At 26.9% G+C, this 8,699-nt stretch overlaps 1 pseudogene; it reads right to left on the reverse strand.

Annotated features, from left to right (window-relative positions):
- Window positions 1–970: 970 nt before the first annotated feature.
- Window positions 971–8,453, reverse strand: LOC149511334 (RING-H2 finger protein ATL13-like; annotated as a pseudogene).
- Window positions 8,454–8,699: the final 246 nt, after the last annotated feature.

An 8,699-nucleotide genomic window follows, 5' to 3' on the forward strand; every position in this document is an offset into this window, starting at 1 on the left:
ATCAATTAAGACAAAATTTTCACCATTTTCTAATTCCCAGCTGCATTTTCTGAATGTACTTGACTTTGATACGATTAAGTGATAGTTATAACATATGGCGTTTTTTTTTTTTTTTTATGAATCAAAATCCTTTGCTTTATTTTGTTATCAATTATTTTAAATACACTTATCATCATTAATTAATTTGATTATAAATTATGGATTCACATTCATTTTTGCATCGTTGCTAATAATAAATCGATAAGAATGATCAACGTGCAAAATACTGCTTTCTTTTTTGTCCATTTCTTGGACGAAAGTGAAAAGAACTTTTCATACTCGTTGAATCGTACTTTTTCTGTTTCTGACAACATTGATGTCCCTTTCAAGCTTTTTTAAAATTATTTTTCTCTGTGAATGAGTTGAAAAAATTGATTTGGGATTCGTAAGAGATCTAATTACTACACTAAATTAATTGTCAAGGGCATTTAGCTCATCGTCTTCTAAATGTGAACTCTTTTATATTTTTAAAATTTTAATTTATTTTTAATCTCTCAGTTCCTACCTCCTAAGTTCATTTCAACAAAATTATGTGTCTAAAGATTTTAGAATGCATAATTTTTACGAGATTCATGAAATTTTGAATTCTAAAAAAAAGTGTGATTTTAAAAAAAATATGATATTTGAATTTTTTTTTCATTTTGAAAACATCTTATATTTAGATTCATTTTTTTGGTTGAAAAAAATTCATATAAATTAATTTTTAAATAATTATCATAATCTTTTTAATATAATTTTATTTTATTTTTTGTAAGAGAATTATTTAAGATATTTTCTAATAAAAAACGTTTTAAATAATCTTATGATATTTTTTAAAGAAGATTATTTGTGATGTTTTTATTAGAAAATGCTTTAAATAATTATTTTATATATACATTTTAAAAAATTATTTAAGATATTTTTCAACAAAAAATACCTTAAATAATTTCTTTTAATATTTTTTTGGAGAAAAATCAGGGAATAAGCTAGCTCTACACAAAGGGCATGTGGAATGAGACAAAAGCCTAAGTGTTAATACACTCCTTATGAAAGGCATGGTTGCATTTTGGTAGCAATCTAAGCTTGTCCTTCGGCTCAAATTCACACAAGCAAACAGCACAATCAAATGGGTTCTTTACTCTTATGATGGCTTTGTATTGAAGAACAAGGAGAGTGTCTATAAAAGATTGGTTAACACCAGCATCATGGAATTGCAATAGCTGTTGAAACTGCCTTTGAAGAGGAGTCACATTGTCTATGTCTTCTGGCTTTCTATTGGGATGTCTCATAAGAAATCTAACTAAAAGGTGAAGCAAACCAGAAACAAAAAAAAAAATGATAGCTAGGATTATAATAATGAGTAATATACTGGGATTAACCTTCTTATCGAAATTGAGACTATCAGGTTGCAAATTTTGTGGTGGAGGCAATAATGGTGGTGATTGAGGGAGGTAATATGGCTGCTCTGATGGAGAAAGCAAGCTTCTTTGTTTTATTTCATGGAAAATCCAGTTCATTGGTGTATCTGGAGAAAGATGGACAGAACTTACCAAGACTGAAACTTTAGGCTTTAATCATATGCCAGCAAGGATCTCATCTGGGGCTACTAAAAAAAAAAAAAAATCCCCACCTTGATGACTATACAAATGGAAAAAAGAAAATTTAAGCTCAATATGGTGTGAATTTGTTGGATTTGCAAGCCTTCTGGTTAAGACTCATTGGTTAACAATTGTTTCCTTTTACTGCATCAGATGCTGCAAGTTAAAAAAGAAAAAAAGAAGTGAGAGAAAGAGAGAAGGAAAAGACTTGGATATGATTTTAAGGCGCTTCAATTGGGAAAACCTCTTAAATAATTGACGTAAAGATTATTTGGGGGCGTTTAAAGAAGAAAACATTATATTTGATAATCATTTAAGGTGTTTTTGGGGGAAAAAAACCCTAAATGATCATCATTTATGGTATTTTTTCAACTTAAACACCTTAAATGATGGATTATTTATGACTTTTTTTTTTTATGTCAAATGCCATTAATTGTAATATATATAAAAAAATTTTAGTAGCAAAACTTTACAATTGAGTTGTAGTCACTTCTAGAATGCTTTTCAAAAGAGTAATGGCTATATTATAATTTTTTATTCAGGTTAAATTTGAAAATAATGTAGTTTTTCTCATCGAAATCCTAGAATACCATAGGGAGAGGTACTGATTCCAAAACTTTGGGTATTGTTGAGAATCTATCACTTTCTCCCGTAATTGAATTATCTTAAACTAAACGTGAGAATCAAATACTCACCATCAAGATTTTAAAAAAAAATTTTGTAGATTCCCTTGAATCAAACAATCACTTAAGAGTTTATCTAGCATACATACTATCTAAACCAATATTCATTTGGCAAATTAATATTCAATTGGCAAATGTGAACTAATATATAACAAGCAAAATATATACTAGCTTAATGATAACTTTTATATAACAAACGTGAATTTATCGTTTAAAAAAATAAAAAATTTATATTTTTTAATATCCTTAATTATAACTATATATCTACTTTCTCTTCTTTTTAATTTCAAGATATAAAAGTAATTTGAATAATAGATTTTAAAAAAATAAAAATAAAAATTTAACTTAATATTTTTAAATTTATATAAAATTAAAACCACACATTATATATAAGAGGAAAAGAGCAATAATCAGTTTAGTTTCTAAAAAAAAGTAGTCTAATTATGAGTAAATCTGTTTAAAGATCAGATTACCCGTTAGCCTTGAAAGTCCATTCAAACTTTGAGAGAGTTTAGAAAAAAAAAATTAAGACTCTTTAAATGAGTTTGGTATAATTTTTAAGTTATTTAAATTTCATGTTGGACCTTGAAAAAAAAATCAAAGTTCAAGTTTGATTTGAATAAAAAATATAATTAAAATATTATAATTATATAAATATAAATGTGAATTTTTTTTAATATTTTATTTTTTAAAATTTTTATTATACAAATTAAGCTTAATGTGTGAGCTTAAGAGTTATTTTTTCAATTTGGATTGGTTTGAAAAAATTTTGGAATCCCAAATATAAGATTGGATTAGACTTGAATAAGTATATAAAATTATTAATATCAAGTATGAACATGATTCGAATTCAACTCTGTTAAAGTGAGTTATTCCACATTTAATAAATATTTAATTTTTTATAGTTTTATATTCAAGTTGGGCCTTTTCACTTAAAATCGATTGGTTTTTAGTGAAGGGGCCCAACTTAAATATAAGATTATAAGATGTGAGATAACATTATTTTAACAGGTTTCTATCACGTGTAGGCGAAAATGAAAAAAGCTTTCCATATGACAGATTTGAAAAGGGCAATGAAAGAAAAACTTGACTCTGATATCATATTAAACATCTAACTTAAAATCAATTGGCTGTAAGTGGATGGGCCTAACTTGAATATAAGATTATAAGAAATTAAATATTCAGGTTGATGGCTTGTTAAAGTGGGTTAGTCTATATCTAATAAATATCAAATTTTTGTAATCTTATATTCAAGTTGAGCCTCTACACTTACAGTCAATTAATTTTAAGTTGGATGATTAACATAGTATTAGAGTCAGGACTTTCTTCCATTACCATTTCCAAATCTGTCATGTGGAAAGCTTTTTTCATCTTCGCCTACATGTGATAAGAGCATGTTAAAGTGGATTATCCTACATCTAATAAATATATAATTTTTTCTAATTTATATTCAGGTTGAGCCTCTCCATTTATAGTCAATTAGTTTTAAGTTGAATGCTTAACAAACTTGACACGATTTATAAACATCTCTAATTATGAGTTGCATCGCTTACATTATCACCAATCCCCCCCTAAAAAAAAAAAAAAAAAAAAACCTATTCATCATTTGTTGGTTGCTAATGTACATCTAGAAAAATTTTGTCACGAAAAAAAAAAAAATCTTAGAAATACATATTCATTTTCATAAGTAAAATTTTTTAAAGAAAAAAGTGCCATGTGATTGTTGAATAGAGATGTCAATCTTATTTATATCCAATGGAATAAGATGTGTATTACATTGTGGGTATGGAGATAGGAATGTGTATAATTTTAAATTTTTATGAGAACGAATAATATAGCACTCACCCCGTACCTTACACATATATATTTATATATAATTAGTAAATAGATTTTTATTAAATAATATAAATTATTATTTTATATTAATTAAAATTAATATATTTAATTAAAATATATATTAATATATATTATAAAAAAATCAAATATACAAGTTAAGAATAAAAAAGCTAAAAAAATATATTTTTATTTTTATATTTTTAAAAGATATGAATATGGATATTACCCATACTCATTAAATACCCATGGTAATTAAGATGAAAAAAACACCCATTAGATATGAGTATGGGAATAGATAAAATATAAAAATCTAAAAATGAAGAGGAAAAATGCTTTATTTTACTCTCAAGCTTGTCCATTGACATCCCTATTGTTGAGAGAAGTGTTTTGATTTAGCTACTATGAAAAAACCAATAATGGGTATTAAGGTATACACACACACACACACACACACACATATAAACACATACATCACGATTGTCTTTCTTACCTAACTCATAGCAAAAAAAAAAAAAAATAGTAACATGTACATAGTAATTAAAAATATCTAATAATCCATTTCAAATTGTCTAAAAAATATGTTGCAATTATCTCTTCATTATTTGCATTTCGATCTCTGTACAACCATGCCAAATGATGCAAAAAAAAAAAAAAATGTTGCATGTTGCGCATTCAATGGTATTTTTATGTTTTAAATTTTTTATTTTTATTTTTTCATAGGACTTAATTGATTTCATCCATGATGATATTAACTAGTATGATTAAGCGATTTTAGCCACTCATCACTACAAAAAAATTTGTCACCAATATACGAAGTTGGACTGATTTTAATTTATTAGTGGTAGTGTTTAATATTGATTGAATCACCAGGTAAACTTCAAAAAAAATATTTTCAATGTAAAAGATATATATCTAAGTGTTGCAGATCACATGGTTAATTAAAAAAAAAAAGATAATATGATTTCCAATATAAAAATATATAGTTTCAAGGTTTTGCCGAATCATATGGTAAGCTTAGAAAGGAGATAATACTTCACTATAAGAAAATGACGTATTAGCGGTAGTTTTGTAACAGCCTTTCACTTACAAACGTCGCCTGCTTTCATGTTTTTATAAAACTTAAGGTATTTATTATCAAAACACCACTAAATATTCAAATAGCAACATTATTTTTTATAAACGCCACTCAAGAGTTGATATCAATGGCATTTTTTTGACTAAAACATCTTGAATAATCCTACCTAAAAAATTTCAGTGAATACTAAAGACGTGTTTTTGGCAGACAATGCCTTCAATAATCACCTCATAAAAAATTGTATGAGATTATTGAAGGCATTTTCTACAAGAAACACCTTTAATAATTGGACAAAAAAATTTCGCAGGCTTATTGAAGTTATTTTTGTTAAAAAATACCTTCAATAAATATCATATCAAAATGTTGAGATCGTACAGATGTTAATCATAAGGTTATAGATTCAATCCCTTCTTTTAGCATTTTTTTGGGTTTTTGCCTAGATTATTTGTAATTGATTATTCTAGGCATTTTCTTGGCAAAAACGCCTTCACCAATTGCTTTAAAAAATTTTACAAAGAATATTGAAGGTGTTTTTGACCGAACTCGCCTTCTATAATTCAATCAATAAATTTTTGTTGTGATTATTAAAGGTAATTGTTGTAAAAAATGCCATCAATAATCTATAGACAAAAGTTGAAACGGATGCTTGAAGGTGTTTTTGGTTCAAAATGCCTTTAATATTTTAGAAAATAAATTTTAATGGTCGAATTATTGAAAGTGGTTATACCCAAAAATGCCTTCAATAACATTTTGTTAGGGACTATTCAAGGTGTTACCCATAGAAAAATGCCCTTCATAATCCATTCAATTAATTTTTAGTTAGTATTATTAAAGGTGTTTATTTAAAAAGCCTTTAATAATCTATACAAAAAAGTCGAGATGGATTATTGAAGGCGTTTTTTACCCAAAACGCTTTTAATATTCCACACAATAAATTTTTAAGGGGATTATTGAAGGTAATTTTGGTAAAAAATGTATTCAAAATTTTTTGTTAAGGATGATTGAAGGCATTTTCTTGTTAAAAATACCTTCACTAATCCCATCAAAAAAACATATTTGATATTGTATATGTGATGTCAGCTGTAGGTTTATGCCTAAAAAATGTTTGCTGTCAGTTGTATATTTATGCCCAAAAAATATTTGGTTTATATATCTGATACTAAGAATTACATTTTGGAATTTACATAATGAACATTGTTGTATTTCAATAAATTGACCACACATCCGAAATTAAAACTGATAATGTTGCCATATTAATATACTTTTCTGAAATAATCGTGCTCAATAATTTATTAAGTACACATAGTATATTCATATTAAGTATAACAATAATATTAAACCAATACCCCAATGTACAAACTTAAAGTTTTCATTCAACATGGCATGTTAAAAATATTATAACAATTTGTTCCTTATATATTTACATTCAACCAATAATGTCTAACCTGAAGGCTTATCAGCATTGATAAATAATAATACATAATCACACCATTCTTTACGAACTTCATTTAGTTCCTCTTCTGTTAAGCTTTCTTTATTTTCTCACTAAAAAAAATATATCAAAAGTAAATGTTAAGAAATGAGAACATAATGTACCTTTTTATTTTTTTGAAGATATAATGAGTTTATGAAATTTATATTAATCTTGAATGGTGTGGTCATAAAATCATGTAACACTATCTCTCACCTAAAACGAAAGACATAATATCCACATTTAGTATTACTGAGTTGACGAGGTACCTGAAAATTAAATTAAGTTAGTTTAAGAAATATTTATCTACACAAACCAACATAAAAGAATATATTTCATATTTACCGGTAATGACACTTATTTTGATTTCTTTATCTTCTTATCGAATGTAGATATTACCCTAAATTGAAAAGAAAAAAATTACTTAATACATAAATAAAATTACTTATGAAGAAATAGAAGATATATAATATAACAAAGTGTAATACCTTTTTATAAAAGTTTGAATATCGGGGTTAGACATTGCCATTGGATTAACTGAATTAAGTAAGTATGGCGTTAAAGATTTGATGTCAATCACAATAAGTATCTAATGAAGAACTACAAAATAATAACAATGATATACTTAGATTACGCATCAAATCAGATTTAGGTAAGGTTGGAGTAATTAAGGTTGGAATATAGCTTACTATGCATTATACGACAGTAAATAATAATCAGTCGGTCTTTTCATGTATAAGATCGCATGATTAGCACGATAAGTGATTGTGCCACTCTGCTCACTAATGAAGTTGAGGTCAATAAATCTAAATCTGTTGGTCAATTGTCTCCCTTTTAGCTCTCTATATAGGAAGTTGCACGATAACAATTAACACTGTCAGTTAGTATTATACCATAATATAGATTACTATATATTGAATGTGCATATTTGTATTTATAAGCTAACCTCATATAAGCAACGATATCAACAGCTGATAATTCATTCAGTTCACAAAATTTTTTAACCTCTTCTACACCAATGAAAAAAAATGATGGTTTATCAAATAACCCTTTCTCAGACTCAATGGTTATGAAGTTTCCTCTGGATAAATGCTTTAGCGAATATTTGGATAACTCATCCATGAAAGTCTGAGCAAGGGTCATACTGTAAGTCTGAACATCTTGCTACAATATTTAATGAAATATAAGTATTAAAACTAAATCAATCAATATAATAAACAAATTAATGTTAAAATTATAAACAATATCATACTTCTTAGGTGGTAGCGGAGGATGGGTTTGCTTCCTTACTTGCAACAGAAGCTTCTCCTATGGGGATGATGCTATCAAACTGGTGTACTGGCATGTTATGCTGCATTGCTGTCAACATGGACTTTAAAACAGCGAGTCTTTGCTGTTGGTAATTGAGGCGTTGCTCCTGATCATTAATTTATTGCTATTGTTGCTCAATGATTGCTTCATATTGTGTATTTTTCATTTACAGGGTTTTTTGTTGATTACTAAAAAACTTTGATGGTAAGATAAATTTACCAACCTCACGAACCTGAACAGGTATTTCTTTAGCACCTAATGCTAAAAACAAGAGATCTTCACCATATTGGGTTGCCAATTCACCATATTTGACTTTGGCAGTATAATTATCCTAAAAGATAATAATAAGATGGGCTATAACAATAAATCGATACAAGTTAGTATACACTCATGCATACAACCATAATGTCAATCATACATTATATTTAAAAAGTAGTTGTACATACAATCTTTTTTACCATTTCTTTGGTTACTTTATCTACAAAAGATTCATATTTTCGTAGATGTCCTTGTTTTTAGACATCTCATCTGGAAACTTTTATGCTCGAGCTCGTTGATTCCTATTAAATTATTGTAATAAAAGAATCAGAATGTATGAAATGAATATTCATAAATATTCATTAATGAGTATAAAACAAGTGTATGAATACATACAAGCTCATACTTCACATTTGCATATCCCTTTCTCGCTGTCCGATGGTAATATT

The sequence above is a fragment of the Durio zibethinus genome, chromosome 26 (assembly GCF_047325235.1).
Source record: "Durio zibethinus cultivar Kanyao isolate XHJ-2024 chromosome 26, ASM4732523v1, whole genome shotgun sequence".
In the NCBI taxonomy this organism is placed as follows: Eukaryota; Viridiplantae; Streptophyta; class Magnoliopsida; order Malvales; family Malvaceae; genus Durio; species Durio zibethinus.